This window comes from Pelodiscus sinensis, chromosome 3, assembly GCF_049634645.1.
Source record: "Pelodiscus sinensis isolate JC-2024 chromosome 3, ASM4963464v1, whole genome shotgun sequence".
Classification (NCBI taxonomy): domain Eukaryota; kingdom Metazoa; phylum Chordata; order Testudines; family Trionychidae; genus Pelodiscus; species Pelodiscus sinensis.
This window is the reverse complement of record NC_134713.1, coordinates 140,439,128-140,457,687: the sequence shown is the minus strand read 5'-3', so window position 1 is coordinate 140,457,687 and position 18,560 is coordinate 140,439,128. Positions and strand designations below refer to the sequence as shown.

The 18,560-nt window shown below is 52.4% G+C and overlaps 1 protein-coding gene across 8 annotated transcripts in view; it reads right to left on the bottom strand.

Moving 5' to 3' along the window:
• The window catches only part of SLC29A1 (solute carrier family 29 member 1 (Augustine blood group)), a 79,823-nt gene that overhangs the window by 19,608 nt on the left and 41,655 nt on the right, over positions 1-18,560 (bottom strand). For all 8 annotated transcript variants that reach the window (XM_075925044.1, XM_075925046.1, XM_075925045.1 and 5 more), the window contains one exon: positions 12,728-12,819. The gene's annotated coding sequence lies outside the window, so the exon portion shown is untranslated. The remainder of the gene's footprint in view (positions 1-12,727; positions 12,820-18,560) is intronic.

The following is an 18,560-nucleotide window of genomic DNA, read 5'->3' as shown; positions in this document are numbered from 1 at the left end:
TAACAAGCCATTCCCTGGAGAATACTCCACCACCTCAACCAAGCTTCACAATCATCATTAGTGTGGAGAGTATTAAATTGTTTAAAATGTACACTGTAAATGTATGTACTGCCTTTTGTCTGTTGAAAAAAATTCCCTGGAATCTAATAGTCTCCTCCCCCATTAACATTAATCCTTATGGGGAAATTGGATTCACTTACCCTTGTTTAGCTTAAAGTAGCATTTTTCAGGAACATAACTACAACATTGAGACTCTGTTTAGTCATTAACCTTGTAGTTATGTTCCTGCAAAATGCTATTTCAAGCTCCAGTATATAAAGCAGAGTGCTTTATCTGTCCTGGCACATTGCTCCTGGAGGGCGTGGGACAGGAGTGTTTCAGAGCTGGGACATGCTTTGAGTTACATGCTAGAGTTCACTGCACCACCCACTCCCAAAGATAATGAGCACAGTTCCAGACCCTGTGTGGGACCTGATAGGCCGGTACGCAGGGGTGTGTGTGAAGGGTATGAACGCACCCCCCAAGGTCGCCTGTGGTCCCCCCAAGCAAACATGAGGAGGGAGTCAGCCCCTCCCCTACGTGGGTGTAGCCTCAGAAAAAACTGTGTCCGAATGTGCTACTGAGGGTGTATTGAGCAAGCGCACTGGAACTGAGCATGCTCAGTAAGAGTTGCTCTTGCTGCTGCACCCTCATGTGTTCGGACACTACTCCTGGCTCTTTACAAGTGTTTAAAAAGAGAGTCCAGGGGCTAATCACAGCAGGGGATGGGCAGGGTGCAAGCAGGGGACAGAAATTAACCTGCCTTTGGGGGAGGGTCAATTAGCTTTAGGGTGAGGTAGAAGAGCGGCTAAAAGGGAAAAATCAGGCGGTGGGGTGATTGGAGCTGGGGTTTGGCTGTGGTGTGTGGGTGTGCTGCCCCATACAGGGAGGGGAAAAGGGCTAACAGTTACCCAGATAAGCCTCCTGCCGAGTGCAAAGACAGGGGTGAGGGCACAAAGGGGTTTTTATTTCCCCTCTCAAGGCAAAAAAGCTGAGCAGAGCACAGGGCAGCATCCTGACCATACTCTTAAAGGTACAGCTTCCCTAATGCCTTGGCTTTCACTCCTACCCCCTGCAGCAGCTCTCTCTCTGCACTGCTAGGCTACGTCTACACTCGCGGCTTCTTACGCAAGTATGGCCGTTATTGCGCAAGAAACCGCAGTGCATCCACAGTGCCCCACTGCTCTTACACAAGGAAATTTACAGTACCGCATGGTAAGAGAGGGCTTCTTGTGCAAGAGCTATGCTCTTTTTTAACATGTGTAAGCCCTCTTGCACAAAAGCACAGCTGGCACATGGCAGCGTGGATGTTTTCTTGCACAAGACTTCTTGCAGAAGAACCCTTGTGCAACGTTTTCTTGTGCAAGAAGCTGGCAGTGTAGACCTAGCCCTACAGTATAGGACACACGGTGCTTTAGGAATATAAGTGCAGGTCCTGCTCCCAAGTTGTAAGCGTTCTGAACCATGATAGCAGTTTTCAAGTATCTAAAAACATGTTATAAGGAGGGAGAAAAATTGTTCTCCTTGGCCTGTGAGGACAGGATAAGAAGCAATGGGCTTAAACTGCAACAAGGGAGGTTTAGGCTAGACATTAGGAAATGTTCCTGCCTATCAGGGTGGTTAAACACTGGAATAAGTTGCCTATGGGGGCTGTGGAATCTCCATCTCTGGAGATATTTAAAAGCAGGTTAGACAAGGACGATCTAGACAGTGCTTGATCCTGCCATGAGGGCAGGGGTCTGGACTTGATGACCTCTCGAGGTCCCTTCCAGTTCTCGTGTTCTATGATTCTATGAATGGAAGACTTTTAGATTTTGTGAAGGGTTTTGGACACAAAAGGCTATATTTTCCTTTCTAGTCTTCCCCCCCCTCCTTATTCATTTTTGCACTGGCAGCCAAGTGAAGCTAGAAATGCACCTTCATTACACACGCAACCATCCAAATGTCTATGCATATATGACAGTTATGCAGTTATCATATTTAGTTGTGTACATGTGGGCCTTGCTCCTGGGAAAGGGAGGGGGTGAAATCAGCCCCAGCCTTCCCTCGGCCGACCGGAGCATGGGGGAGCAGGCTCTGGCAGCGCATGGCCAGCTGGAGCACTCTTACTTGGGGGGTCATGGAGGGTGCGTTTGCACCCTGGTGGTCCACATTAACAAAAAAACACCTCTCCCCACCCCAAAATTCTTGTATATGGGCCTGCCTGAGCTAACAACTCATCAGCCCACTCCATGCTACTTGAGGAGCCAAATGCAGCAAGCTCTTCAGGCATTTCTGAAGCCAGTTTGGCTCACCCAGCCTGGACCTCACTGGAGTCCCTTCTGATTTATACCGGTGTGAGAAGAGAAACTGACCCGCCTGGGGGAATCCAGGGCTTCAGTAAGAGTGGTTAGTTACCCATAGGGTGTAAATCATCACAAGCAGCTATGAGTGGGTGCTAGGGTAAAGGTGTGCTACTGACACTGATCTGGCACCAGTGCATGTGGAGGAGTGTAATACACATGCTGAGAGGCTGGATTGGTTGCAGGAGGTGCAGCAACTAATGGATGGGCACAGAGTAAACAGAAGAGCTGCTTTTCTCACACCCTCCTGTTACTCATTTTTCCTGCTACACTTGCCCTGCTTAGGGCAGAAGATAAACTCCTTTCACACACGTATGCCCAATGCCAGTCACCCAGCTTTACCAGAACACTTGTTCCCACCTGCTTCCCAACCCTTCCACGCACTTCCCCCGGTTACTGCTGCTAACAGGGGGCCCTGGGACTCAGAGTCTGATCTGAGTTGTACAGTGTAAATCCAGTATTGCTGCTTGGAGTGACTTCAGATTGATCTAAACACACAGAATCTGTTTTGTCACTTACAGCAGTGTCAGACTACAAAGTTTTCCCCAAAAGAGAGAGCTGGCCCAGTAAGTTTGGGAACTGGAATTCTAAGATCCCTGCCAACTACACCCCTTACAAACTGCCCCCACTCTGCCAACCAGGTACTTCCTATGGCTCCTTCCTATTCTGTGTGCCTAGGCACTAAGCATATGCCCAGCTCCACCAGAATGGTGCACATTAAGGAACAGCCTTGAGATTGGCATACAAAATAGACTCCTAGAGACACTCCCACAGACACAATTCCAGATGCTGAAATAACAGCACAAACAATGCTGCGTTCTCACAACAGAGGAGGATTCAGCCCTCATCTTGGCTCCCCGCAGCTGCAGCAATCTCCTAACCCCCCTGCTACCACAGCATGGAAACTATTGTCTCATCTCCCTCCATACCTTAGAGCCTGCTGCTGGGAACAAGGAGCTGGGTCAATGGGGGCGAGGATCCCCCTTATCCCATTACATCAAAGAGATTTATCAGGAGGGCAGGGGGAATCTCCATCAGTCAGGTCACTCCAGACTTAAGTTCAGGCTGCACTGCAGAGGTGCCCTACAGAGCCTGCTGGATCTGAGCCATCCCACAAGCTGAGACCAGCACTTCAGTTGCAGAAGGGAAAGGACCAATACAAAAACTGACCTGGGGCCTCTTTCTGAGAAAGCAGCAAGAACCCTCCCCAGTGATCTGCTCTCAGAGGAGTGGAAATAAGCTGTTTTCATGGGTGTCAAGCATGTGGCTCAAGGCCCTGCTCTCTTTTTCCTACCTGATGCCCCACAGAGATTCTGATTACTTATGGCTGCCAGAGATCCCCGCGCACTCCTGGTGTCACAGGGCATTAGGCCCTGCATCCTGGCCTCATCCCAACTGGAGCAAGTCCATTCCGCCCCCTCCCGCTCCCTTACTGTTTCAAACAGATACGGAGTTCCCCCCGCATGGCTTGCTGGCTTACAGTGCTGTGTCACTGGGTGCTGCCCTGCTGCCACCGGAGAAAAGCTCTCTGCAGAGAGGGAGCCGGTTGTGTTACCTCAGGGTGACACAAGGGGACAAGGGGCTGTGAGGTGGCTGGTGAGCTCCCCCCAAAACATCCTGGTAACTAAAAGGGGTCTGAGCCCCCCTATGCTGCCGGTCCTGGACCCAAGCAGAACCAGCTTCAGGGCTTGGCCTTGTCGCAGAGGTCGCTGCAGCCTGTTGTTCAGGCAGCTGTCACCGTGGCCGCTCAGGCAGAGACTTCACTCCTCTCCCACCTTTGAGCTGGGGTTAGCATGTCCTTACTGGCCAGCCAAATGGTGCTTCCAGACACATCTGAGGTCTGGGAGAGCTTGGTGTGCGGGAGGGATAGATAGCCCCCGCAGGAATGCACAGGATCTGTGCCTCAGAAGCTGCTACGGGTCACCAGTCCGTTCAGTCACAGGTTTGCTGGCAGTTGCCAGGGGAGACACCTACATACCCACGGGAGGTGAGTAGTGTGCATGTAACACACACACGGATTATGGAGCCTGGCAAGCAGATTTCAGGCCAGCCTTTAAGGGGTGAGCAGGATGTTAAGATCCGGCCTACAAGAAGCTCATTGCCAGTTTCCATTATCCACTCGCCACTGGAGAAGCCCCCCAACCTCCCTATCTTCAGGAGCTCCTTCCTATCTTCCAGTGGTGCCAGCTCCATCCTTCGGGCAGCTGGTGGTGGGTGACACTAGGACTCCAACCCTCAGCCACCTGCTCACTCACCACCAGCTTCCCCAGCCCCACCTTCCCGGGGTGTCAGCCTTTGCCCCTTGCCACTTCTCACCCATCTCGAATCTCTCACTAAGTGGCAAAGGCAGGATGATGGGCTAGATCAGGGGTCTCCAAACTACGGCCCGCGGGCCGGATGCGGCCCGCGAGGCCCTCTCATCCGGCCCGTGGAGACTGTGACGGGGAAGAAACTCCCCGCACTAACAGCCCCTCCCCTGGAGAAGCGCCGAGCGGCGCAGCGCCGCGGAGCTGGGGCGGGGAAGAAACTCCCCACACTGACAGCCCCTCCCCCGGAGAAGCGCCGAGCGGCGCAGCGCAGCGGAGCCCAGGGGAAAGCCCACGGGGAGGGGAGCGAGGGCGCACAGCCGCAGGCGCGGCAGGCGAGGAAGGCGGCAGGACCCAGGAGGAGAAGGGGCAGGGACGCCAGGGTGAGCGGCACGCCCCGTGCGTGCCGGCTCAAAAGGGGGAGGGGCCGGAAGGACAGGGGCGGCCGGCACTCACTTTCTTTTGGGCAGGCAGCCAGGAGAGGGAAGCCGGAGGAGCCAGCGGGACGGAGGAGGGACTCTGGACCCGCGCAGCCCTTGCCCTGGGCAGCGAGACTCCCCGGCCGGGGGTGCGGGGGATCGGAGCCGCCAACGGACGGCCACACGCCCTGCGGACCGACGGCCGAGCCCGGGCTCTGCGCGTCCCTCACAGCAAGAGGGGTTGGGACTTGGCGTGGACAATTGCTCCCTATTGGCCAGTGCGTTCTTATCCTATTGGCTAGCTCTCTCATGAGGTCACTAGTGGGCTGGGCTCTATTTTGGCATCCAGGAAACAATTTCACCATTCACACTAATACAGGTGTTCATGTGTAGTGTATCAATGTGTTATTAAATAATAACTGAATAAAATAATATTAAATAAATAATTAAAAACAACATCCATGTTTTGATTGTTTTTTATTTGGACCTCAAGTGTGTAGTCGGCCCCCGAACTGCTGTTTGATAGTTAATGCGGCCCTCGGGCAGAAAAGTTTGGAGACCCCTGGGCTAGATGGATCCTGTGGCTGACCTGCTGCAGCAACTCCTGTGCTGCTGCTGCCGCCTCATATGACTGGTGATTACCATCTTGTTCCCTCTTGACCCATGTAGGATAGCATCGGACTTGCTGCCTGAGATCTATCTAGCCCAGTAGCCCGTCTCTGACAATGGCCAGCACCAGGCACTTCAGAAGAAGGCCAGAGCAAACTGTTATGGAATCACCCATACCAGGGCTACTCAACACGTGGCCCATGGGTGGGAGCCAATACAAAAAGGAGTCAATCTAATGGTCTTCTGTTGAGATCTGTTTTAGTAGTTAAATTCCTGGACTGTCATTGCTCACTAAAAGTGCTGTCATATGGGTGGAAAGCGGGTGAATATTGCATGTTATTAATATCAGCAGAATTGACGTAAGTGATGCCCGCATGTTGTGTAGTCTTGCCTTCAACTTTGTATTCATGCCCGTCAGTGAGAAAGAAAGAAGCTATTTGCACATATGTATGCACACTTATGTTGCGGCCCTTGGCATGTGCTGTGAGTATCATTGTGGCCCCCGGAGCTCCCAAAGTTGAGTAGCCCTGACCTATACCCTTGTATCATTGGGGCAGAGAGCTGCCTCATGCTGAGAGGCCACATAAATATCCAGAGAGATGGAGGCTAGATACAGAGGCATTAAAACTTCCCCACCCTACCACGATTTGAATGAGGATTCCCCACGGAGGTTAACTAAGCCAGCAGTAATGCAAGTCAGACAGGCACATGCTCTGGGCTGACATCCTGTAGTCCCAGAAATGAGCCATGCTGTGAGAAGCCAAAGGTGCAGAACAAGTGAGCCAACAGACCCGCCAGGCACCTGGGAAGGGTGGGGGGGGGGCCGCTCTGAGCACCCAAAAGGGGCAAAGCTGTTGCAGTCAGCCCTTAGCGCTGCCTGAACCCCCCCCCCCAGTCATGTCCAAAGTGAGTCACCTGGGGCTCTGCAGCGCCATATGGGGGTCTGGCTGCTGCAGCTGAAGTAGCAGCAGCTGGAAGCCCTGGGCCCAGGGGCAGTTGCTCCCTTTGTCTCCCCGAAATGGGGAAGACCAGCTCCCCCCAGGGCAGATCAGGGGGCAAGGCAGGAAACGACACAACAGGAAGAAGCTGCCTGTCCTAGGTTCAGTCAAAGACACCCTCCATGATTGTGGAGGAAATTAACTAGCAGCATTAGTATAAAAACCACAGGAACGCTGTGCTGAGAGAAAAGAGCCTGGAATTCTGACTCCTGGCTCTGGCCTTAGCCCACTCCCATGTTCTCCTTTACTAGTTCAACAGAGGACATTTCAAATGCTAGCTGGAATGGCTTCTCCCAAACTCAGGCCAGCAGCCACATGGGTGATCCATGTGAGAGCCTCGCACTCACATTCCTTTCACTGCCAATCTGGACAGCATCGGCATTCTATGGTTAATTCTGCTTTTCTAGCTCTCCCGCATTTGGACTACGCCAGCTTTCACAGCTCCCATGCAGCTCATGGGCTCCCGGGATGTCAAACAGGGAGAGCAAAAGCACACTGACCCCACGTGCCCTCAGTCAGGAGGAAACACATTGATGCAGGGCTGTTCAGAGTCCTAAAGTGAAACAGGGCTGGGTCCGTACTTGGCTCTAGGCAGGCAGAGAGCAGCTGCAGTGGGTGGTGCTTTTCTCCTTTCAGCAGAACTTGCTTTGTCCTAACATGGCACTGGGAAGCACAGAGATGCTACAGGGTCCATCTTTCTGATGAGGCTTGGAGCCATGGTTCTGATCATTTCTGATCATTATGGATCTGAGAGCCCAGCACTTTTCAGGAGAGAAAGGAGTATTCGTGAGGTATTCTAGCCCAAGTAATTGCATTTGGCCTCCCTATATCCTTCCTTCAATAGCCACAGGCTTCCTCTTCACTTTCTATTCTCAACCGCTGAGAGACATTGCTGTGAAAAAGCCCCACCCCAGAAGTGGCAGCATTTCGATGTATGAAAAAACTTAAACAACCAATGGTCCTGCAGCACCTTAGAGACTAACAAAAATGTAGATAGTGTCACGAGCTTTTGTAGGCACAACCCACTTCTTCACACCCGTGTTCCAGTCATCTTTTTTGTTAGTCTCTAAGGTGCTGCAGAACCATTCGTTGTTTTTTCAGTTACAGACTAACACAACTTTCAAAGTACAAGTAAGCAATCCTGGTACATGGAATGGATGCCTCGGTCTGGAGAGCCTCTGAGGGCAGAAGGAGCTTGTCACAGGGTGAGCTGTCCTTTCAAAAGCACTCAGCCTGAGTCATCTATTCCCAGCTTAGCAAATGTGAGAGGGAAGGGCCAGGCAGGAGGCCTATATGAGTGTATAGAAAAACACCCTGGGAAGAAAGGTAGGGAAGGGCAGGTTAGCTTTTTGGCAGATAGTCCAATAGTTCAAGATACCAGGCTGGGAAATCAAAGTAGAGGATGGATGTGGGTTCCCCCTATGCTGTCACCTCTGCCAAAAAGGAGAGGAGCCCAGAAGAAGGGTTACAGACTATAATGAGGAAAGAGATAGCAGGCCCTAAGAGGAATGGGCATGTATCCCTGGGATCATCACCCACATTTCACCAAAGGGGCTGTGTGCAGTCTTGGCCAAAAATTAAGAAGTCTCTGGAGGCCATGGCTATTGTGGGGTGTAAGCACGGAAAATATTATGTCTCATGTCAAATATTGTGGTCCCAAGTCACTGGCGGTGAAAGTGGTCATTTGGGTGATGGGGTAGTTCTTAGAGTTGACTCAATGAATATTGAGAACAACTGACATCTTTTGACCCAGGCTTGCCAAGTGTTGACAATCTAGACAATGGGCAGGCTTGGGCCTTTATAAAGCACAAAAAGAGCCCAGGAAAAAGACTTAGAATAGGGACACCATTGGGGTGAAGAGAAGTTACAGAAACACCCTGGTTATGAAAAGACACAAAACTGGGTAAGAGGAATAAGAAGGGCACAAGTCTTTATCCATTAGAGCAATGCTTTCCAACTGCCAGGCTACAGCCCAGTGCCGGGCTGGCTGCTGGGCCACGGCAGCTCTTGGGGCTGGAACTGGGGTACACCACCTAGAGCCTCCCCTCCTGCCACGGCTGTTGGGAGAGGGAACAGCTGCAACCCGGGCAGCAGCACTCACTTGGTGGCTGGGAGGCAGCACAGAGCTAGGTGAGGTGGGCGAGGCAGGCACTGGGGACTCTGGGGGCTGAGCTAGTGTAGGGAGTTCTGGGGGTGGGGGACTTTAAGAGGTGGGGGACTAACAGTGGGGGGGGCATCCAGGGTGGGGAGCTGACACTGGGGAGGATTCTGAGGGCCAGGGCTTTTGGCAAACCAGTAACAGTCTATTTGCATATTCATTATTTGCATAACGAATATGCAAATAGACTGTTACCGGCCCGCCAAAAGTCTGTGAATGGGTTTGCTGGTCTGCAATATAAAGAAGGCTGGGAACTAGCAGAGAGGTAACTTTCTCCCAGCCTGTCTCAGGAAAAGTGGAGCCCAGCTCTTCTGAGTGCATAAGAAGGACTGATCACTGGATTAGAACTTATGAGACAGGAAAGGGCCCGATTTATAAGTACAGGCACCAGACGGCATTTGATATTTTTTATCTGTCACTATGTTTCGGGTCTTTATAGTTGCTTCTATGTGACTCTTTAGCTTAAGCTATGTCAAAGCTCTGTTTGATTTTAGACACCCAATAAAGTGGTGGGTGTGTGAAAAGAGAGTGTGCTGAACAGAGGTGAAGCTAATGCCTTGGGGGCAATGGGACACTATTTCTACACAGGCAGTAAATCTGAGCCCATTCCGGGTGTCCAGAAGCCCAGGCACTGGTCACCTGAGTGCAATGTGGGAGGGACCTGACAGGCTGGAGGGACCTGTGCCCCAGCCCCAGAGTTCTGCTCTGGCCCTATCTCCACAGGTTGTTTCTGCTCTGTCCCAGACTCAAAGAGTCTGAGGGAAGGATTGGGGCACCATTTCAGATGGGGGGGGGCGCGACCTGTGCATGCTGTGATATGGGGGGGGCGGGAAAGAGAGTGAGAGCATGGTGGGGGAGTGGACTGAAGACAGAGCCTTCAGGAGTGTTACTGAGCTTGCTCAGTACATGCCAAGCACCAAATTGGGATGGGGACTAACTCCATTTGCCCTCCCTTCTCTCTACACATCATCTCTATCCAGGGGCTGGCTACTAAGGCACTGGAAAATTCTACTTTTTTGGCAGACAACTTAGCAGTTAGCTGACAGGAGCACTGTATCTAATTCCTCTATAAAAGAAAGAAAATTAAATAAATATTAGATACCCACTCAGCTCTAACACTAACATATTGTGACATCTTGTGGCAAGTCACTTAAGGGACACAAGTTAGCCTTAACATTTTAATATGCTTACTTTGTTACTAACTCTCTGGAGAGAGAGGGAGAGAGAGAGAGACCCTGTCAGGACTTCTGGGCTCTACCTGAGCTCTGGAAGGGGAGTGGGATCTAGTGGGCAGATACATTTGGGCTCTATACAAAAACATCAGAATGGCCATACTAGGTCAGACTAATGGCCCTTCTAGTCCAGTATCCTGTCTTCCAACAGTGGCCAATGGCAAATGCTTCAGAAGGAATAAACAGAAGAGGCAATCACTGTGATCCATCCCTTGTTGCCCATTCCCAACATCTGGCAAACAGAAGGTAGGGACACCGTCCCTGCCCATTCTGGCTAGTAGCCATTGATGATTGATTTCATTATCCTCCTTGAACTTATTTTGTTCTGATTGGAACCCTGTGATAGTTTAGGCCTTTCCCCCCCCATCCCCTGGCAGAGTTCCACAAGTTGACAGTGAAAAAAAATAATGTAATGTGTTTGTTTTAATTCTGCTTCCTATAAATGTAATTGGGTCAGATTTTTTTGTGATGTTAGTGAAGGAATGAATTATATTTCCATATTCTATTTTCCCACACCATTCATGGCACCCTTGGGAAGGATGGGATGTGCAAACTGCTAGCTTACAGAAGGAAAGATCTATGTGCATTTGAACTGATTTGCAGACTGGGCCGGTCTTCTCCCCTAGAACCAACTCGGATGATACTCAGGGTACACAGTACTTGCCACCCACTGACTTCAGAGCAAGGGAGTCTTGCCTGGGATAGCTAGGTAGTAGCTCCCTGACACCACCAGCCTTCTTAGCAAATACAGCAGGTTACCTCCCCTAACGCTTAGTTTCTTGCAGAATTGGCTGGCTTCAGGGGAACCAGGATCCAGTCTTTTATGCACACCTTTGCTCAACAAGTTGTCTTCTCAGTGAATGGATGCTGGGGATCTTTCTCCACCCCCTGATAGAATTAACCAGAATTTTGTTTTCAGTCTGTTCCCATTTCCTTTCAACCTTCAAGTGGTTTCGATGTTTATGTGGTTTGTCTTTGCACCAACTGCAAACAGCCAATGGAAAGCCATCAACTGCAGACAACTGAGTAACAGGTTACACACTCCCTTCCACTTGAATGGGCCAGCAACAAGATGCAGGATTCCCCGCGGCTCATTTTTACTAAGACCACCAGACACAGCTTTTAACAGAATTACATTATTCTTTAACAGTACCCACACACACAATGGTTACAAGCATTACTAAGCTACACGCATTTAGTAGAGACAGCACACGCTACCCTTCATAGATAAACACCCACAAAATAGTGTGTGAGGTGGAGTGAGTTTGTCAGGTCTGAGACAGAAATTGCTTGTAAAGAACAGGGAGCCATTCGCTCACGGGTACCAATCGGCCTCAATGACCCATTCCTACCCAAACCCTAAGATTGCAAGAAGAAGGACCCTGGGAGGTCAGAACAGGCTTCTGAGAAAGCAGAAGTGGTTAGCACAGCAACAACAAGGAGAGCCAAGTCCTGAGGAGAGGAGAGGAGGAGGAGGAGGAGGAGAGGTTGGACCCTGCTCAGAGAAGATGCATCCGTAGGGCACTTCAGGGGTAAGTTAGGTCACTGGGGGTTCACAGGATGAGGCGCTGCTATGGAGTTAACATTGGTCTATTAAATATCCAGTGCCTGCCCAGCATCCAGAACTGTACCTTGGGCTTAAGGGTTCAGCCCTGTGTCTCACGGTCCTGCTTCCATAGAACCATAGCAGGCAGCAGGCAGACCCCGGCCTTACTTGGCAACCTCCAGAGTCTGAACCACCCTCTTCCTGCTCAGCTGCCACAAACTGATAAGGCCCCACCTGTGCCTCATACCAATTCAAAGGGGGGGGAGGGGAGCACTGGGGGCTGTCAGAGATCTGGGAGAGACAGGCCTGGTGAGTCAGGGCTGCCTGGCAGCACCAACTACTGGAACAAGGACAGAGGCAAGTTGGTGCTACCAGAGCCTGTATGTTTGGAGCCTAGGAGAGGGCTGAAGGCAGGAAAGCAACAAGAGGAGTTGCTGCTGGCTGACATCCCCAAGCCAAAGAGCCAGGGCTAGGGGCAGGAAGAGCAGCAGCAGCTGGGGACAAGAGAAGGCAGAGGAGCAAGGGAAGGGCCTACCTGCTGTCACCTAGAGGGCTGCAAAGCTGGTGCCAGAGGAACTGTGAGAGGGCTGGGGGAGAGTGAAGGATGTTTCCTGGGCAAAGATGTTCCCAGCAAAGAGGCCGGGGTGGTCCTGCTGGGAAGGACTGGGGTTGCACCCTAGGAGAAAGGGCTGGGCTGGCTCTCCCAGCACAGGGACAGGAGGAAGGATGGAGTCTGGGGGTGGCAGACGATGCTGGAATGTGTTATGGCTGAGGAGACATAGGACTTTCTGGCCTGCTTGCTCTGGGATGATAAATGGACTCTGGCTTGGGATTTTTGATAATAAATTGGCCCCAAGGAAGGGCATTATTGAAGCAAGAGAATCCAAGAGCTCCAATGCAGGCTATCCCCTTCCTCAGAGGGGGATGTTAAGGTCAGGGCACACGTCATATTACAGGGAGGTGATGCAGGCAGGGCTGCCTTCTGATATAGACCATGGGGGAAGGAAGAGGAAGGCGCTACAGCAGAACCTCAGAGCTCCACATACCAGTTCATAGCTCAGGTGTGTCAGCCACGTACCTTGTCTGGAACAGGAAATGCAGAATCAGGCAGCAGCAGAGACCCACCAAAGCCAATACTGTACAATGCAGTACTGGGTTAAACACGAACTCCTAAAACATAAAGGGAAAGTTTTAAAACTACGCCCTTGAGACAGTAAGGAAACAGCCCCTGTTTCATTTAAATTAAACGATTAAAAGCAGCATTTTTCTTCTGCATGGTCCAGTTTCAAAGCTGTACCAAGTCAAGCATTTGAAGGAACAACTCTAATGTTTCATTCACAGTTATGAACACTGAGGCTTTGTCTACAATTAAAAATGTAAAGTGCAGGCCCGGCATCACTTCAAAAACAGTGCTGGGCACCTTGCTGTAGCCTGGTTCACACTGGCACTGGATAGTGCTGTAGCTTGCTGTGCTTGGGGGCAGGGGAGGTGTTTGTCACCCCCTGAGCCAAAAAGTTACAGCACCGTAAAGTGTTAGTGTAGACTTTGCCTGAGTTATGAACAACCTCCATTCTCCTGGTATTGGTAACTCTGATCCACAAGTGCCTGGATGGGGCAGATGGAAAAGCCCTTGTCTGGGGGCAGTGCCGGACAAGCCTTCCACCAGCATAGTGGTAGCAAGGTAGGGGGATCCCACACTGATTCCTGCTTCCTTAAGGTGCCCTCGCTCCACCCCTTCACAGATCATCTCCCTTTCCCCACGCCTCACCGATCCCCGCACACACCTACATTCCTTGCTCTCCCCACCCAGCCCTGCCCCAGGGCCTAATCCTTTGCTCCCTGCATGTTTGAAACTAGCATCAAAACCCCCGTTTTCACACCCCCCTCCATGCAAAGAGTCCTGCAGTCACTCACGATCCCCCAGTGCACAAAGCTGGGCAGCAATGGGGCAGAAGCGGGAGGGAAGAAGTACCATAGGTGCTAGGAGTGGGAATGAGGGGGTGGATTCCAACCTTGTTGCTTCACTCTGGTGCCAGCATGTGGGCTCCAGATGGAGTCAAGCCAGGAGCAGGAACTAGGGGCAGATAGGAAGCTAGTGTAAATTGGCAAAGGCAGTTAGCCCCAATCTGGAGGAACCAAGATTTCTCAATGCAACCCAGGGATTGTGGGGAGATGATAAACTCCTGCTCCTTGGGAATGGGTCCGATTGACACAGCTACACTTCAATCACTTTGAGTGCCTGTTGGTGCTCAAAGCTGCCTTAGCCTTGCTTGCCTTCCAAAGGCAGGAATGGCTGGTTCCAGCAGGACAATTTCTAAGCAGCCTAACGGATTTCCTTGGGCAGCCCTCCCTTTGTGGCCAGTGCAGCTTGGGGGCCTTGCTTGCAGCTTTTCATGCGGGGTTTGCACTGTGATTGCTTAGGGTATTGCAGAAACTCCCTCCAGCCCTCAGTGCCGCTGTTTCCCCCAAGGAAGTGCCTGGGAGCTCTCCGAGCCAAACCCGCCGTTGTATGGCTCCTTTCCTCCTTCCACAGTAGACACAGGGATCGCTCCCTCATCACTGATATGCAGCCACCAGCAGTGTAGCTCTACGGATTTGTTCTCTCTTTCTTTCACTGTCCGTGTATGCCCGGTCCACTTCTCCCTGATCGCTGTCTCCCAGGTGGAGCTCCGCAGGGCTCACAGCAGCCCGGTGGCATGGGAACAGCTATTCCGAGATGGCTGAAGGCTAGGAATTACAGCCCAGGGTTTAAGCTACCCTGAGCTGGGGCTCTTAGAGTATCATTTAGAACCTGCAACAGGTTAGAGCCTGGCTCCCTGGGGAAACATGGAGTGAGGGTTGTCCTGACCCTCAGACCAAGGGGTACCTCCCCCCAGCTATCTCTATTAAACAGCTGCTCCTGCTTGGTTATTTTTAGGTCTCTGGAGGGGGGAGTCCAAGTAAGACTTGCAGCCTTACAGCTGGTTCTAATTTAGTGGTGGAAGGGAAATGCCGCCAAAATAGAACAAAATGTTCCGTGGGCTGACCACTACCATTTCCCCAAGCTGCACAGATTTATGGGGAGGAGGGCTATGGGCTCTTCTTTGGGATTGGCAGTCTCTCTAGGAGCTAGGTTCCCCACACAGCTCAAACAGCTGCCCGCTGTTCCCAGAGGGGTGTCAGGTGGCAATTTCTGCCCACTCTGCCTGTCATGGCCAATTCTTAGTTTGGGCAGGACAGAAACACAGCAACTATTTTGGGCCCCAGAGACCAACTGGCCCCTCTCTCACAACCAGACAGAGACAAAGCAGGGACACAGCCCCATGCAGCTGGTGCTCTCAGAGGGAAAGGGCACACCTATGTCATCCTGAGAATGGGGAGAGCGGCAGAGGGAGAGGCTGCGGCACTAAACTGTGGGCCCAGGAAATGCCTCGCCCTGCTCAAGCTGCCACAGGGATGCAGTTGTAGTACCAATACCTAGCAAACTCCAGGGCTGTGTCTACATTGGTGAGATCTTGCACCAAAGTGGGCGTTTTTGCGCAAAAACTTGCTGCCTGTCTACACTGGCGGGGAGTTCTTGCGCAAGAACACTGATGTTCTAATGTATGAAATCAGTGCTTCTTGTGCAAGAACTCTGATGCTCCCGCTCAGGAATAAGCCCTCTCGTGTAACTGTTCTTGCACAAGAGGCCAGTGTAGATAGGCAACATGAATGTCTTCCCTCGGAGCTTCTTGCGCAAGACAGCGTCTACACTGGCATGGATGCTCTTACGCAAAAGCACATCTTTTGTGCAAAGGCACATGCCAGTGTAGACGCTCTCTTGCACAAATACTCTAATGCAAAAACTCTTACATTAAAGAGTATTTGCGCAAAATCTTGCCAATGTAGATGTAGCCCAGCAGCAAATCTGCTAGCACTTTGCAAAAGAGGGCTGCATATTCTCTCCAGTTTCCAGCTGGGAAGCAGAGCAGAGAGGTGATGTGACTTGCTCCAGGTCTCTGCAGGTCAGTGGAGGAGCTGAACTAGAAAACAGCTGCCCTGAGGAGCAACAGCATCTGAAAGATGTTGCCCTGGTGTTGGCTGCCAGCTCAGGCTCCTAAGGTAGCAGGGACGTGAGACTTCAAAGCAAGGGGAAGAGTGATGGGGGCAGATGATACATGAGGTGCCCCCAAGTCCGAACCGCTCTGCACCACGATTTTACTGTCACCTGTGCTCATTAGTGAGCAAATGAATTAGGCCAGTCTCGCTGGTGGGCAGAATGTGCAGAGCCCAGCAAACTCATCTCACTTGTGAGTGGAGTCAGAATTTGAACCCAGCTTTGCTGACATGAAAGGCCGGTGCACTAATTCATGACTCCAACTTCTCAACCCTCCCCCTCAGCACTCCCCACTGCACCCGGTGTTAGCCCCCCCAAACCCTGCCACAGGCCGATCGGGAATGGCTCTCCCCAGGAGCGGCGGGGGCCACTCGCTCTCCAGGCTCCATGCCAATAAGCATGAGCCCATGGATCTGACATGGCAGGAGAGGTTTTTGTCATATGGCAGGGCCATCCCTTTTCCTGGACCAAGCATGGCCCCACAGTGGCAGTGAGGCTGTGGACAGGTCTCTTCCCCCCACCAGTACAGCAGGAATTGGGTTGGGGAGACTTTCCTACTAACTTGCCCTCCCCCAAAGGTCTATGCCACCCCCCCATCAGCTGAGTGGGACCCCCTGCCTTCTAGGACACAACCCCCCAAGTTGCAGGCCCCTGACAATGATGGGGCAGAGCCCTCCTCACAGCCGCAAGGACTGGGTAGCCCCAAGAGAGACAGCCTCTTCAAGCCGGGGGCGGAAAGAGAGCTCCAGTGCAGTGCAAGCACGTCCCGCGCCACAGGGCACTGCCCACAGAAAGGGGCTGGCTAGAATGCCAGCTCTGCCCCTCGACCAATGCTCAGCTCTCCCCTCGCCCCTAGGCACTTGGGGCAAGCACAAGCTGGGCAGGCAGACTGAGCAGCCTAGTGGCGGCAGGGTGTTTTCCTATGTCTAGCACAGGGAGGCCTTGACCTGGAGTGGGGCTGCAGAGAGCACTGCAATACAAATGAGAGGCCTGTTGTGTGGCCAGGCCAGAGCAAGTAACCGATCCCCCTGCAGCCAGATACCTCCTGCAGCCAGTCCTCAGGAAGTTGAGGATGGATCAACGGGGTGCTGTGCACCCACCTCTCCCATGTGCTTTTACTGGAGCTACAGGTCTCAGCTCTTCTGAAAGCCAGGAGGGGCTTGTGTCAGGAGAGATGCCCACAGCTCAGCAAGGCATCCGAACTCCATGGCATTACTGGTTCGGAGAGGGGGATGCTCACCCCCAGCATCTCCTACTGGGGGTGGGGAGAAGCGCTAGTAGCCAGAGGCACAGGCTGACACTGACCTACCTGGAGATGGATCAGAGTCTCTCTAGAGCAGGGCTGGGCAAGATGTACCCCAGGGGCCAGATCTGGCCCACAGACTACATCTGGCCATTTTCTATCTATATCCTCCTGCCCCTGAATTTTCAGGCAACAGGATTTTATGTCAATGGCTCACGATTGTGGCGCTACCCTGGCAGGGGCCAGAGCCATGAGCCCTAAATAGTCACAGCAGCCCTGGGCAGGTGCCAGGCAATGCGGTAGTGGGGGGGCAGGAGCTTCAAGCCCTTTGCTGTGTTTTTAATTCAAAGCCTCTGGCCCCAGACAACTTCGGACAGTGGCTTGGCCCCAGCCCCACCTCTTCCACTCCAGGCCCTGCCCCTTCTGGGAAGCGGAGCTCGCCCATGACCACGTATCAAAATTCATTAAGTGACTCCCCTTGCAAAAATGATTGCCCTCCCCTGCCCTAGCGCCTGTCCCAGTCGCTTTGCTGTCTAAATGTGTTGGAATGTTTGTGGGCTGACTGACAGAAGGCCCATTGGCCGAACCCTGCCTAATTAACGGCTTGCTGGTACACATGAGCCACCAGGGAGCGGCGTGGTCTTATTTTAGCCAGCAAAGAGATTTAGTGGGGCTGAAGTTCATCTCTGCTGAAAAGTCATTTCAGCCCCAGACACAGGGCTTATGGTGGAGGGTAACTGACAGGAGGGATGAGGCCCAATCTCCCCGGCTTTGTGACAACCAGCAATGGCTCAGCTTGGTGCCCCCTTCAGTCTCCACCTTTGCCCAGACACCGTTATTGCTCCACAAGCCAGTGCACAGTCCTGCTGTCCACTGCATCATGACAGCCCCACAAGCGTGACAGGCAGGGCTGGGAATGACACCAGAGTGGCTAGCCCCCTGCTCCTGGAAGATCATCTGCACAGGGGCGGGGAACCTTTTCTGGCCGCTGACCCACAGAAAAATCAGTTGGGGGCCGCACGCAAGTGAGAAGCAAAAAACCCAAACCACCCCTCACTGACATGGCCCCTGACTGAGAAGGAGAAAGACACTCCCCACATTCCCCTCCCACACTAGAGCCTAGGGGGGCCCAGCCTAGTAGATTTTGTGCTCCAGCCCCACAGGAGGGAATGGAGGGCTGGAGTGCCAGTGCAAGCTCACCAACGCTGGGGTGGGAGCCCCGAGTCTCAGGGGCTGCACCCAGCCCCTGGGCCTTAGGTCCCCACCCCTGCTCTACCCTACACAGGGAGGCTGAGTCCTGGCTAGAGAGAAGCCTGTCTCACACTGCCAAGAAGACTGGCCACTGTGCAGATAGCAGACAACTGTCTCTCTGCCCCCACAGCAAAGCCAGTGTCTGTCTAGACAGGACTGGGGTGAGGAGATGCCTCAGTTGAGTGGCCGGGATGGTATTTTAGGAACAAAGACTGTGCCACAGCCACAAAGAGAAGAAGTGTCAGAGCCAGGCTAAAAGGATCCGCAGGTCTTGGATCCCTTTCCTGTGCTCTGCCTCCCAGGCTGGGCTGCTCTCACTGTGGCAGGGTGCTCCAGGTGTCT